The 17,461-nt window shown below is 48.2% G+C and overlaps 1 pseudogene; it reads left to right on the forward strand.

Annotated features, from left to right (window-relative positions):
- Positions 1-1,672: 1,672 nt before the first annotated feature.
- LOC123090239 (aspartic proteinase nepenthesin-1-like) lies at positions 1,673-16,730 on the forward strand (annotated as a pseudogene).
- The last annotated feature ends 731 nt before the right edge of the window (positions 16,731-17,461 follow it).

Here is a 17,461-nt window from a genome sequence, read left to right on the forward strand (position 1 = left end):
AGGAGGAGGAAGATCAGACAAGTGGTGGACACGGTAGTTTTTCTGGCGCTCGAACGCCCCCTCGTTTCCTCGAGCACGAACTCGACCAAGTCATCTGTTACAACGATCACCCCGCGACTTTATACCCCGAGCCGGCGCACTGGGCACGCACCCACGCCTCCACTCGCCCCTGATTTCGCCCGCGCTCTCCGTGCTCTGACCGCGCCCATGCCGAGCCCCGACGCCCACGTCCACGACCAGCACCAACGGCTCGCATCCGATCAGGCCGCCAACGGCACGCCAACAGACCCAACACGCTACCCTGGTGCACGGACACGCCCGTGCACCCAACGCACGCACACACGCACACCCTACTCCTTGGACCCGACGCTCCCAGCAAGTCCAGCGCGCGCCCATACCCGCACTTGACGTGCCCGGCTCGTCGCCATGGCTTATTCGCCCATCATTCACGCCCTAAGCCGCGGCTCAGAGCAGCTCGGCGTCCTCGACGTCGCCGTCCACCAGCAGTGCTCGCCCCGCCGCCAGCTCCTTCCGCAGCAGGGGGCACTCCCTTTTGAAGTGCCCTCTGACGCCGCACTTGTAGCACTTGTCGCGACGATTGTCCCTACCGCCTGATGCCGTGCTCGCCGCGCCGTCATCGTCGTCGTCGTCCCGCGCACCTCCCTGACGCCGTTCCCGAGTTCGCCACCGTGCCGCCGTGTACATCAGCTGCCTGTCCGCGCGCTCGCCGCCCGCCTGCCCGCTTCGTCGAAGCCGCTCGTCGAACGCCTTCAGGCGGCCCAGCACGTCCTCGAACAACAGCGAGTCCAGGCCGCAGAACTGCTCCATTCCGGCGACGGCGGCGTACAGGCAATCCAGCACCGAGTCCAAGAGCTTCTTCACCATCGCCGAGTTCTCCAGCGTCGAGCCCAGCGCCGCGTAGCGCGCCGCCATGCCACCGAGCCTGCTGGCAAACGCATCCAAGGTCTCGCTCTCTGTCATGGGCAGGAGCTCAAACTCCCCCCAGAGCGTGCCCAGCCGCGCCGCGCGCACGCGGTCAGCGCCCACAAACCTCGCCTTCAGGCTCACCCACACCTCCGCGGCAGTTTTCTTCACCGCCACCTGCAGCGGCAGGTCCTCCGCGAGTGCACCGAGCAGGTACACCCTCGCCGGCTTGTCCTTCTTCGCGATCACAGTGGCCGCCGCGGTTGCCGGCACGACCACCGCCCCCACAGCCCGGCCGCATCAAGGTTTGCCTCCACCTTGATCGACCAGGCCGTGTAATTCTCTCTGGTGAGCAACGGCACCTGCGGCGGCAACGCACCGCCCGCTCCACCGGTGTACCGGACGATCGACATCGCCGGCGCGCCCTGGTCTGCACAAGGCTCTGATGCCAATTGTTGGAACCGCCACTGCCTAGCCCTAACTCTCCTCTCTCTCTTACTCAGCTCACTGTCGCCTGCCGTGGCTCGATCAAAGAAAGGAGGAGGAAGAAGATCAGACAAGTGGTGGACATGGTAGTTTTTCTGGTGCTCGAACGCCCCCTTGTTTCCTCGAGCACGAACTCGACCAAGTCATCTGTTACAACGATCACCCGCGGCTTTATACCCCGAGTCGACGCACTGGGCACACACCCACGCCTCCACTCGCCCCTGATTTCGCCCGCGCTCTCCGTGCTTTGACCGCGCCCACAATGAGCCCCGACGCCCGCGTCACACGGCCAGCCCCAACGGCTCGCGCCCGATTAGGCCACCAATGGCACGCCAACAGACCCAACACGCTACCCTGGTGCACGGACACGCTCGTGCACCCAACGCACGCACACACACACGCCCTACTCCTCAGACCCGACGCTCCCGGCAAGTCCAGCGCGCGCCCATACCCGCACTTGACGTGCCCGGCTCGTCGCCGTGGCTTATTCGCCCATCACGTTGCCACGTACGGCAGCGACGCCACCGCCTACACGTCCGGCTACCTGGTCACCGACACCTTCACCTTCGGGAACACGTCTGTACTCGGCATGGTGCTGGGCTGCAGCGCCGTGAGCATGGTCGACCTCTCCCTTGCCGGTGCGTCCAGCGTCATCGGCTTTGGCAGAGGGCCCCTCTCCCTCGTGTCGCAGCTCAACCTCTCAAGGTTCTCCTACTTCCTCGCGACCGACGACTCCGACAGCTCCGAGACCGTCATCCGTCTGGGCGACGACGCCGTGCCGCGGACCAGTGGCAGCCGCTCCACGCCGCTACTCAGAAGCACCATGTACACCGACATGTACTACATCAGGCTCACCGGCATCCAGGTCGACGGCAAGGCCCTGAGCAGCATCCCGGCGGGAGCGTTCGAGCTCCAGGCGGACCGCGGACGGCTCTGGCGGGGTGTTCCTGAGCACGACGGTGCCCCTGACGTACCTCGAGGAGGCCGCTTACAGCATGGTGAGGCGGGCACTGGTGACCAGGATCCATTCGCAGGGGGTGAGCCCATTCGACAGCCAGGACCTCGAGCACCTGTGCTACTTGTCGGCGTCCTTTGTTAATGTGAAGGTCCCAAGGCTGACGTTGGTGTTTGACGGCGTGGAAACGGCGATGGAGCTCAGGCCGGAGAACTACTTCTTCAAGGATGGCGCCGCGGGAGGGCTAGTGTGCCTGACCATACTGCCGTCGAGGGGCGGATCGGTCCTGGGAAGCCTGCTGCAGACGGGCAGGAACATGATCTACGACATTGCACTAGTAAAAAAAGGGTCAAATGTGAGACACATTAGTCCCGGTTTGTAACAGAACCGACACTAATGTGTCCATTAGTGCTGGTTCCAACGGCTAGGCGGGAGGATCTCTTTAGTACCGATTCGTGGCAAACCTTTAGCACTGGTTCGTGCCACGAACCGGCACTAAAGAAAGTGGTGACAGGATGTTGTCAGAGTGGGGCCCTTCCAGCACCTTTAGTACCGGTTCGTGGCACGAACTGGTACTAAAGGTCATCCTATATAAACCCTTCGTCCACCCGCACTCTGTTCTTCACCCTTTCCCCTCTCCCTCTCCTCTGTTCTTCCCTTCTTCCTCTCGAGTTCATCACAAAATTTGCCCCAAATTTGTCAAGATTTGCAGGCCCCCATCCATTCAAATGATCACCAAGGTTAGCAACTTTGTCCTTTCATCTCTCATTGCTAGATTAGCTCTTGCATTGGTTTATATAGTGATTAATTGTGGGTTTTAGTAATTTGGGAGGAATTATATGTGGTAGTATTTGATTTATATGCAATTTGAGGTCAAAATAACACTTAGTTTGCATATGTAGGTGTGGTTTACTTAGTGCCTTCTAAATCTCCGTCGTAACCACCGTCGATCGCCCGCACCGTCCCCTCGCCGGCACCACCTTGTGGTGAGCCTCTTGTTCATGAAATTTTATATAAAAAATTGATGTTTGTGTGATTTGGATATATAGTTACTCGTATAATAATTATCTTACCCGTACGTTGTTTGTTATACATAGTGCCATGGTTTTGATATCCGTCCCCGTCGGCCCTCGTCCTTGTTATGATTCGGATGTGGTATATTCTCTTTTAAAACTATTTGTTGCATTTCGTGTTTATGACAAATTATGCCCATCAAGTTGACATAGATATTTTTATCTAGGAGGTATGTGAACCAGAAATTCCAACCGACCCTATTGTCGAGAGGTTAAATTTAGTTGAAAGAGAAAACGAGTACTTGAAAGAAAAATTGAAAAGAATTGAGGGGGAGAAGATGGAATTGGAGTTGCATGTTGCCGATGTCGTCGATGATCACAAGATCAAGATGGAGAAAATGCGCTTGAAGATTAGAAAGATTAGAAAATATGCCATCGATAGTGAGGCTTGGTATCATTATGCTGTTGGATCAATTGTTACCTTAGTTGTGATCTTTATCACATTTGTTGTTGCATTTAAATGCTTTATCTAGAGAGTTATTTGTTTGTTGCATTTAAGTGTTGTATGAACTTTATGTATGAAGATGAGCCGGCAATGGATGTACGATGACTGATGCTCTCCCCAGTTCGTTGAGGGCGTGCATACTTTTCTGCTTGTGGCTGAGGCAAACAAGCGGGCGGATGGTTTTATGCCTTGTCCATGTGCCGGCTATAAGAATGGTCGCAATTACTCTACGTCAAGAACCATTCACGTCCACCTGTTTGAGTCCGGTTTCATGCCCCACTATAATGTTTGGACCAAGCACAGAGAAAGAGGGGTTATGATGGAAGACAATGAAGAAGAAGAGGGCGATGACAGCTATCCTTGTTGGAAATATGCCCTAGAGGCAATAATAAAAGTATTATTATTATATTTCCTTGTTCATGATAATTGTCTTTTATTCATGCTATAACTGTATTATCCGGAAATCGTAATACACGTGTGAATACATAGACCACAATATGTCCCTAGTGAGCCTCTAGTTGACTAGCTCGTTGTGATCAACAGATAGTCATGGTTTCCTGGCTATGGACATTGGATGTCGTTGATAACGGGATCACATCATTAGGAGAATGATGTGATGGACAAGACCCAATCCTAAGACTAGCACAAAAGATCGTGTAGTTCATTTGCTAGAGCTTTGCCAATGTCAAGTATCTCTTCCTTTGACCATGAGATCGTGTAACTCCTGGATACCGTAGGAGTGCTTTGGGTGTATCAAACGTCACAACGTAACTGGGTGACTATGAAGGTGCACTACAGGTATCTCCGAAAGTATCTATTGTTTTATGCGGATCGAGACTGGGATTTGTCACTCCGTGTAAACGGAGAGGTATCTCTGGGCCCACTCGGTAGGACATCATCATATGCGCAATGTGACCAAGGAGTTGATCACGGGATGATGTGTTACGGAACGAGTAAAGTGACTTGCCGGTAACGAGATTGAACAAGGTATTGGATACCGACGATCGAATCTCGGGCAAGTAAAATACCGCTAGACAAAGGGAATTGTATACGGGATCGATTGAGTCCTTGACATCGTGGTTCATCCGATGAGATCATCGTGGAACATGTGGGAGCCAACATGGGTATCCAGATCCCGCTGTTGGTTATTGACCGGAGAACGTCTTGGTCATGTCTGCATGTCTCCCGAACCCGTAGGGTCTACACACTTAAGGTTCGATGACGCTAGGGTTATAAAGGAAGCTTGTATGTGGTTACCGAATGTTGTTCGGAGTCCCGGATGAGATCCCGGACGTCACGAGGAGTTCCGGAATGGTCCGGAGGTAAAGATTTATATATAGGAAGTCCTGTTTCGGCCATCGGGACAAGTTTCGGGGTCATCGGTATTGTACCGGGACCACCGGAAGGGTCCCGGGGGCCCACCGGGTGGGGCCACCTGCCCCGGGGGGCCACATGGGCTGTAGGGGGTGCGCCTTGGCCTACATGGGCCAAGGGCACCAGCCCCTAGAGGCCCATGCGCCAAGATAAAGGAAAAAGGGGAGAGTCCTAAAGGGGGAAGGCACCTCCGAGGTGCCTTGGGGAGGATGGACTCCTCCCCCCTCCTTAGCCGCACCCCTTCCTTGGAGGAGGGGGCAAGGCTGCGCCTCCCCCCTCTCTCCTGCCCCTATATATAGTGGAGGGGAGGGAGGGCATCCACACCTGAGCCCTTGGCGCCTCCCTCCCTCCCGTGACACCTCCTCCTCTCCCGTAGGTGCTTGGCGAAGCCCTGCAGGATTGCCACGCTCCTCCACCACCACCACGCCGTTGTGCTGCTGTTGGATGGAGTCTTCCTCAACCTCTCCCTCTCTCCTTGCTGGATCAAGGCGTGGGAGACGTCACCGGGCTGTACGTGTGTTGAACGCGGAGGTGCCGTCCGTTCGGCACTTGATCATCGGTGATCTGAATCACGACGAGTACGACTCCATCAACCCCGTTCACTTGAACGCTTCCGCTTAGCGATCTACAAGGGTATGTAGATGCACTCTCCTTCTACTCGTTGCTGGTTTCTCCATAGATAGATCTTGGTGACGCGTAGGAAAATTTTGAATTTCTGCTACGTTCCCCAACAGTGGAATCATGAGCTAGGTCTATTGCGTAGATTCTTTGCACGAGTAGAACACAAAGTAGTTGTGGGCGTTGATGTTGTTAAATATGCTTACCGTTACTAGTCCAATCTTGTTTCGACGGTATTGTGGGATGAAGCGGCCCGGACCGACCTTACACGTACTCTTACGTGAGACAGGTTCCACCGATTGACATGCACTTGGTGCATAAGGTGGCTAGCGGGTGCCAGTCTCTCCCACTTTAGTCGGAACGGATTCGATGAAAAGGGTCCTTATGAAGGGTAAATAGCAATTGGCATATCACGTTGTGGTTTTGCGTAGGTAAGAAACATTCTTGCTAGAAACCCATAGCAGCCACGTAAAACATGCAACAACAATTAGAGGACGTCTAACTTGTTTTTGCAGGGTATGCTATGTGATGTGATATGGCCAAAAGGATGTGATGAATGATATATGTGATGTATGAGATTGATCATGTTCTTGTAATAGGATTCACGACTTGCATGTCGATGAGTATGACAACCGGCAAGAGCCATAGGAGTTGTCTTTATTTATTGTATGACCTGCGTGTCATTGAACAACGCCATGTAAATTACTTTACTTTATTGCTAAACGCGTTAGCCATAGAAGTAGAAGTAGTCGTTGGCATGACAACTTCATGAAGACACGATGATGGAGATCATGATGATGGAGATCATGGTGTCATGCCGGTGACGATGATGATCATGGAGCCCCGAAGATGAAGATCAAAAGGAGCAAAATGATATTGGCCATATCATGTCACTATTTGATTGCATGTGATGTTTATCATGTTTATGCATCTTGTTTGCTTAGGACGACGGTAGTAAATAAGATGATCCCTTACAAAATTTCAAGAAGTGTTCTCCCCTAACTGTGCACCGTTGCTACAGTTCGTCGCTTCTAAGCACCACGTGATGATCGGGTGTGATGGATTCTTACGTTCACATACAACGGGTGTAAGACAGTTTTACACAGCGAAAACACTTAGGGTTAACTTGACGAGCCTAGCATGTGCAGACATGGCCTCGGAACACGGAGACCGAAAGGTCGAGCATGAGTCGTATGGTAGATACGATCAACATGAAGATGTTCACCGATGATGACTAGTCCGTCTCACGTGATGATCGGACACGGCCTAGTTGACTCGGATCATGTGATCACTTAGATGACCAGAGGGATGTCTATCTGAGTGGGAGTTCATGAGATGAACTTAATTATCCTGAACATAGTCAAAAGACCTTTTGCAAATTATATCGTAGCTCGCGCTTTAGTTCTACTGTTTTAGATATGTTCCTAGAGAAAATATAGTTGAAAGTTGACAGTAGCGATTATGCGGACACTAGAACGCTTATGTCCTTAATGCACTGCTCAGTGTGCTGAACCCCAAACGTCGTTTGTGGATGTTTCGAACATCGAACATACACGTTTTGATAACTACGTGATAGTTCAGTTAAATGGTTTAAGTAGAGGCACCAAAGACGTTTTCGAAACATCGTGGAACATATGAGATGTTTCGAGGGCTGAAATTGGGATTTCAGGCTCGTGCCCACGTCAAGAGGTATAAGACCTCCGACAATTTTCTTAGCCTACAAACTAAGGGAGAAAAGCTCAATCGTTGAGCTTGTGCTCAGATTGTCTGAGTGCAACAATCACTTGAATCAAGTGGGAGTTGATCTTCCAAATGAGATAGTGATGTTTCTCCAAAGTCATTGCCGCCAAGATGCTAGAGCTTCGTGATGAACTATAACATATCAGGGATAGATATGATGATCCTTGAGATATTCGTGATGTTTGACACCGCGAAAGTAGAAATCAAGAAGGAGCATCAATTGTTGATGGTTGGTGACACCACTAGTTTCAAGAAGGGCAAGGGCACGAAGGGATACTTCATGAAACGGCAATTCAGCTGCTGCTGTAGTGAAGAAGCCCAAGGTTGAACCCAAACCCGATACTAAGTGCTTCTGTAATAAGGGGAACAACCACTGGAGCAGCATTACCCTAGATACTTGGTAGATGAGAAGGCTGGCAAGGTCGATAGAAGTATATTGGATATACATTATGTTAATGTGTACTTTACTAGTACTCCTAGTAGCACCAGGGTATTAGATACCGGTTCGGTTGCTAAGTGTTAGTAACTCGAAATAAAAGCTACGGAATAAACGGAGACTAGCTAAAGGAGAGCTGACGGTATGTGTTGGAAGTGTTTCCAAGTTTGATATAATCAAACATCGCACGCTCCCTCTACCATCAAGATTAGTATTAAACCTGAATGGTTTATTGAATCTCGATCGTAGTGATACACATTTTCAGGCCAAAAGATATAAGATAGTAATGATAGTACCACTTACTTGTGGCACTGCCATGTAAGTCATAATGGTATAAAACGCATGAAGAAGCTCCATGTTGATGGATCTTTGGACTCACTCGTTTTTGAAAAGTTTGAGGCATGCGAACCATGTCTATTGGTATATATGCATGAAGAAACTCCATGCAAATGGACCGTTTGAACTCACTTGATTTTGAATCACTTGAGATATGCAAATCATACCACATAGGCAAGATGACTGAAAAGCCTCAGTTTCAGTAAAATGGAACAAGATAGCAACTTGTTGGAAGCAACACATTTTGATGTGTGCAGTCCAATGAGTGCTGAGGCATGCAGTGAATATCGTTATGTTCTTACTTCACAGATGATTCGAGTAGATGTTGAGAATATTTACTTGATGAAACACAAGTCTGAATTATTGAATGGTTCAAATAATTTCAGAGTGAAGTAGAAGATCATTATGACAATAGGATAAAATGTCTATGATATGATCATAGAGATGAATATCTGAGTTACGAGTTTTGGCACACAATTAAGACATTGTGGAAATTGTTTTGCAATTAATACCGCCTGGAACACCATAGTGTGATGGTGTGTCCGAACATCATAGTTGCACCCTATTGGATATGGTGCGTACCATGATGTCTCTTATCGAATTACCACTATCGTTCATGGGTTAGGCATTAGAGACAACCACATTCACTTTAAATAGGGCACCACGTAATTCCGATGAGATGACACCGTATGAATTATGGTTTAGAGAAACCTAAGTTGTCGTTTCTTAAAGGTTTGGGGCTGCGACGCTTATGTGAAAAAGTTTCAGGATTAAGCTCGAACCCAAAGCGGATAAAATGCATCTTCATAGGACACCCAAAACAGTTGGGTATACCTCCTAATTCAGATCCGAAAGCAATATGAATTGTTTCTAGAATCGGGTCATTTCTCAAGGAAAGGTTTCTCTCGAAAGAGTTGAGTGGGAGGATGGTGGAGACTTGATGAGGTTATTGAACCGTCTCTTCAACTAGTGTGTGGCAGGGCACAGAAAGTTGTTCCTGTGGCACCTACACCAATTGAAGTGGAAGCTTATGATATTGATCATGAAACTTCGGATCAAGTCACTACCAAACCTCGTGGGATGACAAGGATGCGTACTACTTCAGAGTGGTACGTAATCCTGTCTTGGAAGTCATGTTGCTGGACAACAATGAACCTACGAGCTATGGAGAAGCGATGGTGGGCCCGGATTCCGATAAATGGCTCGAGGCCATAAAATCCGAGAACGGATCCATGGACTTTGGTGGACTTGCGCGATGATCGGCAAGCCATTAAGATAAATGGATCTTTAAGAAGAAGATGGACGTGGATGGTAATGTCACCGTCCATGAAGCTCGACTTGTGGCGAAAAGTTTTTCACAAGTTCAAGGAGTTGACTACGATGAGATTTTCTCATCCGTAGCGATGCTTAAAGTCCGTCGGATTCATGTTGGCATTAGCTGTATTTATGAAATCTGGCAGATGGATATCAAAACGAGTTTCCTTACCAGTTTTCGTGAGGAAAGGTTGTATGTAATACAATCAGAAAGTTTTTGTCGATCCTAAGGATGCTAAAAGGTATGCTAGCTCCAGCGATCCTTCTAAGGACTGGAGTAAGCATCTCGGAGTTGGAATGTATGCTTTGATGATGATCAAAGATTTTGGGTTTGTACAAAGTTTATGAGAAACTTGTATTTCCAAAGAAGTGAGTGGGAGCACTATAGAATTTCTGATCAGTATATGTTGTTGACATATTGTTGATCAGAAATGATGTAGAATTTCTGGAAAGCATATAGGGTTATTTGAAATGTGTTTTTCAATAGAAAACCTGGTTTAAGCTACTTGAACATTGAGCATCAAGATCTATAAGGATAGATCAAAATGCTTAATAATACTTTCAAATGAGCACATACCTTGACATGATCTTGAAGGTGTTCAAGATGGACCAATCAAAGAAGGAGTTCTTGCCTGAGTTGTAAGGTACGAAGTTAAGACTTGAAGCTCGACCACGGCAGAATAGAGAGAAAGGACGAAGGTCGTCCCCTATGCTTAAGACGTAGGCTCTTCAGTATGCTATGCTGTGTACCGCACCTGAAGTGTGCCTTGCCATGAGTCAGTCAAGGGGTACAAGAGTGATCCAAGAATGGCTCACAGGACAGCGGTCAAAGTTATCCTTAGTAACTAGTGGACTAAGAAATTTTCTCGATTATGGAGGTGGTAAAAGAGTTCGTCGTAAAGGTTACGACGATGCAAGCTTGACACCTATCCGGATAGCTCTGAGTAGAGAGACCGGATACATATAATGGAGCAATAATTTAGAATAGCTCCAAGTAGAACAGTTGTTTGGAATAGCTCCAAATAGAGCGTGGTAGCTGCATCTAGGAGATGACATGGAGATTTGTAAAGCACACACGAATCTGAAAGGTTCAGACCCGTTGACTAAAACCTCTCTCACAAGCAACATGATCAAACATAAAACTCATTGAGTGTTAATCACATAGTGATGTGAACTAGACTACTGACTCTAGTAAACTCTTGGGTATTAGTCACATGGCGATGTGACCGGTGAGTGTTAATCACATGGCGATGTGAACTAGATTATTGACTCTAGTGCAAGTGGGAGACTGTTGGAAATATGCCCTAGAGGCAATAATAAAAGTATTATTATTATATTTCCTTGTTCATGATAATTGTCTTTTATTCATGCTATAACTGTATTATCCGGAAATCGTAATACACGTGTGAATACATAGACCACAATATGTCCCTAGTGAGCCTCTAGTTGACTAGCTCGTTGTGATCAACAGATAGTCATGGTTTCCTGGCTATGGACATTGGATGTCGTTGATAACGGGATCACATCATTAGGAGAATGATGTGATGGACAAGACCCAATCCTAAGACTAGCACAAAAGATCGTGTAGTTCATTTGCTAGAGCTTTGCCAATGTCAAGTATCTCTTCCTTTGACCATGAGATCGTGTAACTCCTGGATACCGTAGGAGTGCTTTGGGTGTATCAAACGTCACAACGTAACTGGGTGACTATGAAGGTGCACTACAGGTATCTCCGAAAGTATCTATTGTTTTATGCGGATCGAGACTGGGATTTGTCACTCCGTGTAAACGGAGAGGTATCTCTGGGCCCACTCGGTAGGACATCATCATATGCGCAATGTGACCAAGGAGTTGATCACGGGATGATGTGTTACGTAACGAGTAAAGTGACTTGCCGGTAACGAGATTGAACAAGGTATCGGTATACCGACGATCGAATCTCGGGCAAGTAAAATACCGCTAGACAAAGGGAATTGTATACGGGATCGATTGAGTCCTTGACATCGTGGTTCATCCGATGAGATCATCGTGGAACATGTGGGAGCCAACATGGGTATCTAGATCCCGCTGTTGGTTATTGACCGGAGAACGTCTCGGTCATGTCTGCATGTCTCCCGAACCCGTAGGGTCTACACACTTAAGGTTCGATGACGCTAGGGTTATAAAGGAAGCTTGTATGTGGTTACCGAATGTTGTTCGGAGTCTCGGATGAGATCCCGGACGTCACGAGGAGTTCCGGAATGGTCCGGAGGTAAAGATTTATATATAGGAAGTCCTGTTTCGGCCATCGGGACAAGTTTCGGGGTCATCGGTATTGTACCGGGACCACCAGAAGGGTCCCGGGGGCCCACCGGGTGGGGCCACCTGCCCCGGGGGGCCACATGGGCTGTAGGGGGTGCGCCTTGGCCTACATGGGCCAAGGGCACCAGCCCCTAGAGGCCCATGCGCCAAGATAAAGGAAAAAGGGGAGAGTCCTAAAGGGGGAAGGCACCTCCGAGGTGCCTTGGGGAGGATGGACTCCTCCCCCCTCCTTAGCCGCACCCCTTCCTTGGAGGAGGGGGCAAGGCTGTGCCTCCCCCCTCTCTCCTGCCCCTATATATAGTGGAGGGGAGGGAGGGCATCCACACCTGAGCCCTTGGCGCCTCCCTCCCTCCCGTGACACCTCCTCCTCTCCCGTAGGTGCTTGGCGAAGCCCTGCAGGATTGCCACGCTCCTCCACCACCACCACGCCGTTGTGCTGCTGTTGGATGGAGTCTTCCTCAACCTCTCCCTCTCTCCTTGCTGGATCAAGGCGTGGGAGACGTCACCGGGCTGTACGTGTGTTGAACGCGGAGGTGCCGTCCGTTCGGCACTTGATCATCGGTGATCTGAATCACGACGAGTACGACTCCATCAACCCCGTTCACTTGAACGCTTCCGCTTAGCGATCTACAAGGGTATGTAGATGCACTCTCCTTCTACTCGTTGCTGGTTTCTCCATAGATAGATCTTGGTGACGCGTAGGAAAATTTTGAATTTCTGCTACGTTCCCCAACAATCCTGGCCATGGGTTCCCTGAATACGATGATACAACAATGGGGGAAGAAGCTGAGCCGGTAATGCGGGAAGAAGCTAAGCCGGCAATACGGGAAGAAGCTGAAGAAGAGGCATCAGATGAGCCCGTTGATGATCTAGGTCGGGCCATTGCCGATGCAAAGAGAAACTGCGCAAGTGATTTGGAGAAGAAGAAGTTGTAGCGCATGTTAGAGGATCACAAAAAAATGTTGTACCCGAATTGCATAGGTGACAAGAAAAAGCTGGGCACCACACTGGAATTTCTGCAATGGAAGGCAGAGAATGGTGTATCTGACAAGGGATTTGGAAAGTTGCTGGTAATGATAAAGGATATGCTTCCAAAGGACAACGAATTGCCCGAGAGTACGTACGAAGCAAAGAAGGCTGTCTGCCCTCTAGGGTTAGAGGTGCAGAAGATACATGCATGCCCTAATGATTGCATCCTCTACCGCGGTGAGTACGAGGATTTGAACGCTTGCCCGGTATGTGGTGCATTGCGCTATAAGATCAGCCGCGATGACCCTGTTGATGTCGAGAGCGAGCGCCCCAGGAAGAAGATTACTGCCAAGGTGATGTGGTATTCTCCTATAATACCAGGTTGAAACGTTTGTTCCAAAACAAAGAGCATGCCAAGGTGATGCGATGGCACAGATAAGACCGTAAGAAAGACGGAAAGTTGAGTGTACCCGCTGACGGGTCGCAGTAGAGAAAAATCGAAAGAAAGTACGGGAAGGAGTTTGCGGATGACGCAAGGAGCGTATGGTTTGGTCTAAGCGCAGATGACATTAATCCTTTTGGGGAGCAGAGCAGGAACCATAGCACCTGGCCTGTGACTCTATGTTTGTATAACCTTTCTCCTTGGTTGTGCATGAAGTGGAAGTTCATTATGATGCCAGTGCTCATCCAAGGCCCTAAGCAACCCGGCAACGACATTGATGTGTACCTAAGGCCATTAGTTGAAGAACTCTTACAACTGTGGAATGAAACAGGTGTACGTGCGTGGGATGAGCACATGGGGGAAGAATTTGACCTAAAGGCGTTGCTGTTTGTGACCATCAATGATTGACCTGCTCTCAGTAACCTTTCAGGACAGACAAACAAGGGATACCGCGGATGCACGCACTGTTTGGATGATACCGACAGTATATATTTGAATAGTTGTAAGAAGAATGTGTACCTGGGACATCGTCGATTTCTTCCGAGCAGGCATCCCGTAAGAAAGAAAGACAATCATTTCAAAGGTGAGGCGGATCACCGGACGAAGCCTCGCCACCGTACTGGTGCTGATCTACATGATATGGTCAAGTATTTGAAGGTGATATTTGGAAAGGGTCCTGGCGGACAACCTGTTCCGAAGGACGCTGATGGACGCGTACCCATGTCGAAGAAGAAATGTATATTTTGGGACCTGCCATATTGGAAAGACCTAGAGGTCCGCTCCGCAATCGACGTGATGCATGTGATGAAGAATCTTTGCGTGACCCTGCTTGGCTTCTTGGGCGTGTATGGGAAGACAAAAGATACACCTGAGGCACGGGAGGACCAGCAACGTATGCACGGAGAAGACGACATACATCAGGGTCATGCGAGCTACGCTCTTACCAAAGAAGAGAAGGAAATCTTCTTACCAACAACACGTGACAGTACGCACGCCCAATATTATTGTGGGCAAACAGTTTACGTTCCCGAGGTGGGCAATGTGATAATAACCAAGGACCATATAATGCAGGCTGAAGTTCTCAACATCACTGTTGGACAACTCCTCGAGATCGAGCCCATGCCTGTGCTTAGAGAGGATGAAATAAAACGGAAATATGTCCGGGGCCAACCTTTGGTCGAGCCAGACAAGGTCAAGAACCTCCCAACGAGAATGTATGAATTGCATCAATGGTACATGAACATTACCAAGATTTCAGATCGATTGTCCCTCATGGTGAATGTCAAGGAGGAGCATTACTTCCATGAGAAAGCTCTGTCCGTTGAGTATTCTGAACTGTTTCAGTTATACAATCAAGACGCACTCGACAAATCTATCGCCAGTTGCTATTGTCTGTAAGTGATTTCTTTCTGTAATTTAAGTCTCAAGCTAGCTGTAGTGATCCTTTTGATCAATCATTACCTGTAATTATCCTCACTATATTCTTTTCTGTGGTATTATGCAGGATGAAGATGTATGAAATGAGAAAAGGTGGACGCTTTGGCATTGGGTTCATTGACCCAAACACCGTTAATGAATACACATGACTAATAAATCCACATCATCAAAAGGACGTAGAGGACAACATGCTAGAGTTCTTGAAGCGCCTCAAATACAATGAAGATATACTACTTCCTTACAAGTTCCAGTGAGTCACACTGTCTTGTACTACAAATTCTCTGTTTTTGCCTACTAGCTAGCTACATGTTTTTGCTTACATATACCCGCTTAATTAAGACATGCAAACGTATGTGCATGCAGATTTCACTGGATCTTGTGTATCATTAAAGTTGACGCCAGAACAGTTGAAATACTGGACTCACTACTCAAAGAAAATACTGACTATAACATCTTGTTTGGGATAGTCAACAGGTAATTTCAATCATTATTAACTATATATCTCGGCCTATTTAGTTCGTCATTTCATGATATGAACTATTTAATAACCCCTTTATTCATTTTCTTTGTCGACGGACAGGGCTTGGGCAAGGTTCATCAGCGTCACGGAAAGCGAATGGAAAAAAAAGCTTAAATGGTTTCAACCCAAGATAAGTAATTAAGTAGTACTAGCTAGCTAGCTAGCTGCCATCTCTTTAATTATCATGATTGATTAATTATTATCTGATCAAATTCCATTCTCGTAAAGGCCTTGAAGCAGGCGCAGGGGACTGATCTGTGTGCATTCTGCGTTTGCGAGAACATTCGCATGATGGCGTCCGAAAGGAGCAGATCTCAAAGACAGGAATGAGTACGCTTGTGAGAACACTATTCACAATTTTTACACCATTATCGATATCTAGTCACACAACTAATACACATGCATATTGATCTCCTTCTTAACAGTTCAGAGAGGTGCGGGAGAAGCTCCTAGAAACGGAGCGCGTAGAAGCACTTTAAGAGGAAATAGCGGGATTTTTGCTCGACCAGGTCATAAATCCGAAGGGAGAATACTATTACCCGCTACCGCCCCCATGAAAACCACTTCCAATTGTCATCGTGCTCCGAAGGCACCAATTAGGCTAATGCCACTGGTTCCGAAGGCAACATGCATATGTAGGAGAAATTGTATATAGCTATACATGTGTGTATGTGTGAATTAATTAATATGGTGGTTTGTGAGACATTGATGATATATATATATGCATGATTGGTTCTACTAGAAATTCTATATATATATATATGCATAACGTGTACAATGTGTAGTATCGTAAAATACCAGCAAATGAAAAAGAATTAAAATGGAAACACAAAATCAAATGAAAAAAAATCATAAAACTAAAAACCCCCCAAACCTTATAGTATCGGTTGGTCTTACCAACCGGTACTAAAGGGCTCCAGGCCCCCGGAGCTGGCTCGTGCAACGTGGTTGCCCTTTAGCACCGGTTCGTGCTGAACCGGTACTAAGGGGGGGGGGGGCTTTAGTGCCCACACTTTAGTGCCGGTTATGGAACCGGCACTAAAGGGCCTTACGAACCGGTGCTATTGCCCGGTTCTGCACTAGTGTTGGTGCCGGACGGCTGACGTTCGAGACCACCGAGGCGCCGCCGTCGGAGGCTCCTTCTCCGATTGAAAGGAAGGAGGATGTTTCTCCGAAAGAGAAGAAGACCGCGGAGGCTCCGGCGCAGTCGCTGCGGCTGTGGCAGTGGCTGTCGAAGTTGTCACTGGTGATGAAGATAGTTATTGTAGCCATCATTGGGGCAGCGGTGGTGTTTGCCTGGCGTACTTATACAGCTCGCCAGAATGCATTGCCACGCCCAGCTGGACGTCCTGAACAGTGAAGGTCATGGTACATTGCTTCAAGATTCGTGCTACCCTTTTGCATTTTCAATCCTCCACCTTAATCACCCAGCGTCGATGTAGTGCGCCATTAATTAAGGATGTGACGACTCGATCCTTACTCACTTGTCACCGTATCAAGATCAAGATATGACGCGCCACTAAGGGGGTGACTGCCCAACCGTTGCCCATTTGACACTACACCAGGGTTTCGATATGGCGCGTCGCTAAGAGGGTTATGCCCCAATGATGTTTTTCTGGGTTTCATCTTCATAAGAGTGGCTGAGTTTTGACATTGGCTTGCCAAGCTTGTCACAATTCCCTACTCCATTAACCGGGCTTGGGACGACCGATTATGTTGAGACATCATAGGCGGAGTTGGGCTGAGCCTGAAAAAGCTGAACATTTTGAAATGTTTTCGTAGTCCAGATAAAAAAATTTCATGGGGAAAACATTCACGAAGTCTAGACACGGACACACGATGGCATCTGCACAATGAAAAATGGATGGTCTTCATCTCGACACGAAAGAGCCACCTTCTCCCAAGCGGGAATATTGTCATGTAGAATCTTCACTTCTTTCGGGAGGATATCGTAAAAATCCCTCGGTATGATGGGTTCACGAGGAATATGGACGAGCCGCAGTGGAGGATGAGGAGGACGAGCCTCTGCTTTGGTTAGATCCCGAGGATTTGTTAATTTGACCTTCGTCTTCTAAACCGGTTTCTCAGTGC

This window comes from Triticum aestivum, chromosome 4B (assembly GCF_018294505.1).
Source record: "Triticum aestivum cultivar Chinese Spring chromosome 4B, IWGSC CS RefSeq v2.1, whole genome shotgun sequence".
Lineage (NCBI taxonomy): Eukaryota > Viridiplantae > Streptophyta > Magnoliopsida > Poales > Poaceae > Triticum > Triticum aestivum.